This window comes from Myotis myotis, unplaced genomic scaffold (genome assembly GCF_014108235.1).
Source record: "Myotis myotis isolate mMyoMyo1 unplaced genomic scaffold, mMyoMyo1.p scaffold_m19_p_3, whole genome shotgun sequence".
Lineage (NCBI taxonomy): Eukaryota > Metazoa > Chordata > Mammalia > Chiroptera > Vespertilionidae > Myotis > Myotis myotis.
In genome coordinates, this window is record NW_023416335.1 from 7,217,689 (window position 1) to 7,223,805 (window position 6,117).

Consider the following 6,117-nt stretch of genomic DNA (forward strand, 5'->3'; position numbering starts at 1 on the left):
CCAGTTTCTTGGGATATAGTCCTAGAAGTGGGATCACTGGGTCAAATGGGAGTTCCATTTTTAGTTTTTTGAGGAAACTCATACTGTAATGAATAGCTTTTTAAAACCTTTCTAGTTCTTGTATTTAAATGTAAAAGAGAATTAAAGTACATGTTTATTGAACTTAGGGAGCATTAAAATGTCCCATTTTGGAACTGGAATTTAACTAGTTTAGTGTTTTCAGGATGAAATTCACATAATCCTGAAAAAAAGTCATATCCACTAAACCATGATTCTGAGAGTCTGCTGTCTTCCAACAACGTGAACATGTGGAGGACGACTTCTTTCCACTTCCTCATTACACAGGTCACACACATGTGAGACATTTGTTTTATAACGTTTTTGTTAACATTTGTTTTGGCATCAAAAAATAAAAACCACAACTATTTTTTTTCTTGATGCACATTGTCATGTTTCAATGTTCTCAACTTCATTAAAATAATTATAAGTAAGTTATTATTATGAATTAATATATCATCAATTTGTGAAAAGCAGGGCAGGGAGTAATTTTGCTCTTATTCTCTTCTGTATTTGCTTATGAGGTAGACAATCAAATGGCCACAATTTAAATTGAGTTCAAGTGTAACCTTTTAAAAATTGCTTAATATGTAAGAGGTCAGGATACATAAGGGATGACCTGTTGAACTGAATATAAGTAAAACTAATCAAAGCTATGAGCCTTGACTTGTGTTTGACCTAAACAGGAAGCAACTTCCCAAGGCTGTCTTTTCTAATTGTCCTCAGGAGAAGTCCTTCTCCCTTGTGTTCACACAAGGCGTGTAGAAAAGGATGCTGGTCTGATCTATTAATTTCCACCAGTGAATTGACTTGTTTGGATGCACTCAGATGCCATTATATTATCTGTTCACTCCAACTCCTTCTTCCTGATTTTCGCTTTCAAACCCAAACACAGCTGAATCAACAACCTTGCATTTAAAATAAATCTAGGTGTTTATTTAGGTTTTAACTACTAATGACATCTTTTAGATTGTAATAAATAGTAGATAGGATCGATTTATTAGTGAGGAAGGGGGATTTGGTGCCATTTATTTGATGATGTCTAATTATTGAAATGTCTATCTTAGATTATTGTCGAAGGGACTCAATTGTAAGTGATGGTGGCCATTAGAAAATGTGAAGAGGCTCCAAATCAGGAGCTTAAAAAGACTTTCTTGCAATCTAAAGAGACAGAAAGTAGAGGACTTGTTGTCTGGGCCTAGGGTTGAGAATGGGGAATAACTGCAGGTGGGCACAAGAAATCTTTTGGGGGGCAATAAAAATGTTGTAAAATTGGATTGTGGTCATGATTGCACAACTATGTAAGTTTACTAAAAGTTGTTGACTCATATACTTAAAACAGGTGAAATTTATGGTATGTCCATTATATATTAACTAGAGGCCCAGTGCACGGATTCATTCACCAGTGGGGTCCCTCCACCTGGCCTGTGGGGATTGGGCTGAAACCAGCTCTCTGACATCCCCCGAGGGATCCCAGATTGCAAGAGGGTGCAGGCGAGGCCGAGGGATCCCACGGATGCATGATCGGAGTCAGGGAGGGACCTCGGGAGAGCTCTGGGCATGGCTGGCCCATCTTGCCCAGTCCCGATTGGCTGGACCCCAACAGCAAGCTAACCTACCAGTTGGAGCATCTGCCCCCTGGTAGTCAGTGCACATCATAGCAACTGGTGGAACAGTCAACCAAACGGTCAGACACTTAGCCTATTAGGCTTTTATTATATAGGATAATGATAGTAATAGTATTTATGGAGCAGCTACATGTGCTTAACCCTATGCTAAACAATAATGAGATACACTATAGAAACCAGGGCAACAGGAATTAGGGTAGGAAGGGATTACCAAAGATGGACCCAGACAAGGACAACTTCATGGAAGAGGACCAGACTTTTCAAAGTTGGGTAGGATTTGGTGAGTTAGGATGACAATGGCAGAATGAACAGTGAGGTGAAAGGTAGGGAGGGAAATGTGAACTTGGTGTTGGGAGATACTAGGGTTGCTGGAGCCATGTTGCAGAGAGCATGACAGAGGAATTTAGACTCAAGGAGTCAGGTATTTTGAAATTGTAATTCATGGGTTTCAATTAGCAAAACCAGAAATTACAATAAAATTCCCTCCTTGGACCTATGACTTAAATTTATGTGACAACTAGTTGAATAGACAAGTGTGACTTACAGCTTCATAGTCCATACAGACAGGCTTTTTCTCATATAACAGAAGGAGATTTCAAACACTTATTTTTTTCCATAAAGTTATAAATTTGTATTAAAATAACAAAACCATCAATTGATCATTAGTTACTAATTACACTAGGTAAACTGATATGTTAGCCATTCTTAGCCCTTGCGGCTCTCTAGCCTTGATCCATCTTCCTGTCCAAGGGAGAAACTAGTTCTGTTATGGGACTCTTCTCCCCACCAATTCAGCAAAGGACCCACTGTGTACACTGGGCAAGAGTCACGGGACTTTCCAATGATGGAACTTTTCCAGTTCTGTGCGAGAATTTCTGGGCAGCCAGTTTGGGATTCTTAGTTCCCTTTTATGTTAAATATGTTCCCCCAGGAAACAGACTCAGGGGTGGAGATTTACATGCAGCAGGTTTGGGGAAGGGGGCTCTGATTGAAAGGGAAAGAAATAAACTGGGTTGAGAAGAGAGAGTGATGAAGTGTGATGTAACTGCAATTGCACCTGAGGCCTTAGCAGACCCCACAGGGAGCTCTAGAACCAGAATGGCCCTACAGAATTGACGCAAATCTAAGCAAAGGGGCTGGACCACTGTACCTTAGCATTAAGCAGTCACTGGGTGTAGGCAATCCCAGTGAGGAAGCATGACCTTGAGCAAAAAGCTTTACCCAAAAGCAATTCCAAGGAAGGGGTTCAGTTGAGAGCCATCAGGAGCTAACACACTGGAAGAGCAGGTGCCAAGATCTGAATGGGAGATCTTGGCAGTTCACTACAAGATCCACCATGGTATTTTGCCATAGACCAATTCCAGCATGTCATAATTTCAAGAGTTTCATCAAAAGGTTGATGAAACTTGGGGACTCAACTGGGTTGAGTCACACATGTAGTCACCTGTTGGGAATGGCTAAAGGCATTTCCCCAAAGCTGAATAGGAAACTGATTGTGGCTTCCCAACAGTTAAAGGGCATCTTAATCTACATGTTATTGCCTCCTACTGGCCAAACACCTGAACAGCTGTAGGCTATTCCCAAAACTGACAATGCTTCTGTACCCTTTGAAACCTTACCCTTTGAAGTGTATTATCTCCACCTTGCCTTAGGACAAATTGTGTTAACAAAAGCAAGGGTCCTAGACAAGGAGGGACTCTTCAGTTCCTTTAGCTGAAGGTCCTCTGACCCCCAATGCCTTTCAAAATTATATCTCGTCTCCGGATTCTTTATTAGTCTCTGGATTCCTATGTCATCCATGCGCAGCGCCTTTTCCAGATTCCTGAACCCTTCTTGATGCTGGGACAAGAACCCCGGCATAAATGGACGCCCGAAGTGGGACTAGAGCGACAACAATAGTATTTGCTAATTAAATCCTAAACTATTTGAGAATTAAAGTAGACATCGCTCAGTTGGTTTCTTGAAACACTTCTGCAAGCTTCCATCCATTTTATTTTTTAAAATAAAGCCTCTTTCAGAAATTCTGGAAACAAATGGCTTCCTAAGAAGCCAACATATTTTTTAAAAAAACAAGGACGCCTTAACAGTGCAGAGACATGCCTGCAGTGGAACAAGTTGGGTTTATTACTCATTTGCAGTGAAGGAGGACATACACCATGGGGTATCCCAGTAAGAAAATACTTGAAAGAGCTTATTACATAGGTTTGAGCTTTCCTTGGGTGGTTTGGGGGAGGGCCTAAGGTTCACTCTAGATTTGATATTGTCAGAAAGGGGGAAACTTTATGATTGGGAATCTCAGTAAATCTTATCTATAAGGAGGGGAGACTGGAACAAGAAAGAACTTACTAGAAATAGTAGTCACTTATCCAAGAGAGGAGTGTTCATGGCATTTTAAGTGTGGCACAGTGACCTCATTAGTGTGTGTACTCAGACAAATTATGAAGTGGTCATGCTTTGTCTGAGGTTGGTATCCTGTGACATTGTCTATGGCCAGAAAGAGAAAAACATGGTCCAGCTGTGAGTGTCGGTTCCCTCCATTTACTGAAAGATGTGGACTTCTCGGAATATGATTGTGTTGAATAATACCTTATTACTCTGGCATTCAGCCAACCTGTTAAGCTTTATTTAATGAAAGTTCAAGGACCCGATAATGGTCAGGGTCCTAAATACATGAAAAAAATTTCATCAATCCAACATTTTTTGTTCAATAATCTATTGTTTGAAAAATTACTATGTCCCAGTCATTCTTCCAGATATTGAGGATACCAAGATGAATATGATGGAACTCCCTATATTTAAGAAGCTCAGATCATGAGGACTCAGAATGGAGTCAGATATAAACAGTATCCAAAACACAATGTGCAGTTAAAGGCTCAGTCCTACAAGACTGCCCCCCAATGCCCTGCTTCAGATGCCAGTCACAAGTCCAGGTCATCACCTGTGCCTCTGAACTACCCCTCCTTGGGTTTGATTAATTCGCTAAAACAGCTCACAGAACTCAGAGAAACATTTTTCTTACTAGATTACTGGTTTATTATAAAGGGATATAACTCAGAAACAGTTAGGTGAAAGAGATGCATTGGACAAGGTATGGGGAGAGGACTCAAAGCAAAGAGATGGGAACAGGCTTAGGAAGGCAGGAATATGCTGCTTACCTCCTAATGGAGTTTCACAAGAGAAAACTGGAGACGAGGAAAATTTAAAGTACTCTGAACCGAGGTCACAGGGAGCATCATTGTTGTCAAAAGTGGGTGGAGGGTAGGGTAGGAGGAGGAGTCAATATTCTACAACCCTTTAATACAAAGTCGGGCATATTCCTGCTGGGCAAATAACCAGATGCTGGGCTGACAGGGACCCAGGCATATTAAGAACTAGACAAACAGGTCTAAAACTTTAGCAAGCTGACCACTCACCTGGGCAGCTTGCTAAAATGCAGATCCTGGGCATCACCATCAGAAATTCTCAACCACGAAGTTTGGCTCAAAATTCTGCATTGACAATCATCCCAGATGACTCTGCTAGAGAGAATCTGTAGATGTTCCTTTGAGAAACATTTAGCTAGACTCATATTTAGTGGACTTTTGAATTAACCGTAATCTCTTCACCAATGTACCTCCATTATTTTAACAGATCTGCTCATAAAGTTTTTCAGCAACCATTTATTACCTACTACTTATTTTATGCATTGTAGCATTTAATACTCATAATGATTTCATAAGAAAAGAATATTATAATTGGGAGGCCCACAGAAGCCAAGTGACTTGTATAAAGAATGTTCAAAATTCAAATCCAAGTTGGCTTGGCTATAAAACCATTGATCTCTCCACTGTGACATGGTTTCCCTAGCCATGGAAAGACACACCATAAAGCAAATTGCATGCTGTTTAATCAAAGGATGGAAAAGCATCGAGAAGAGTCTTCATTAATATTTGCCAGGTTTTCAGTCATGGTTATTATTATTATTAGCACCTAATAGAGCATCTGCTATGTGTCAGGCAAACGTTTTAAGTCTTTTTAATGTAGTAATTCTTTAAATCTTCACAACCACATAGGCTACTATTATTGCCTCATTTTGCAGATTAGGAAACTGAAGCATATGGTTACTTAACTTGCCCAATGTCACATCTCTGCCACTTACTAAAGTCATGATTTGAACCTATGCAGTCTGACTCGAATGGAAAGGTGAAAATTACCAAAATACTATGGGGTATGATATTGACATTGACTGTGATATGTCATCTGGGAATATGAAGAGGTTGAGTTTGAGAAGGCCTATTACTGCCTCTTCAATGATAGCACTTAAAATGCTCAATGCACAAGTTACATCTGTAGTGCACAGTGTGAGCTGTTAACTGGTAGCTGCCGTTTTAACTTAATGATGGAAGATAGTCGAACTATTCCTTGTAGCTATCTACTTTATCCAACAAACATG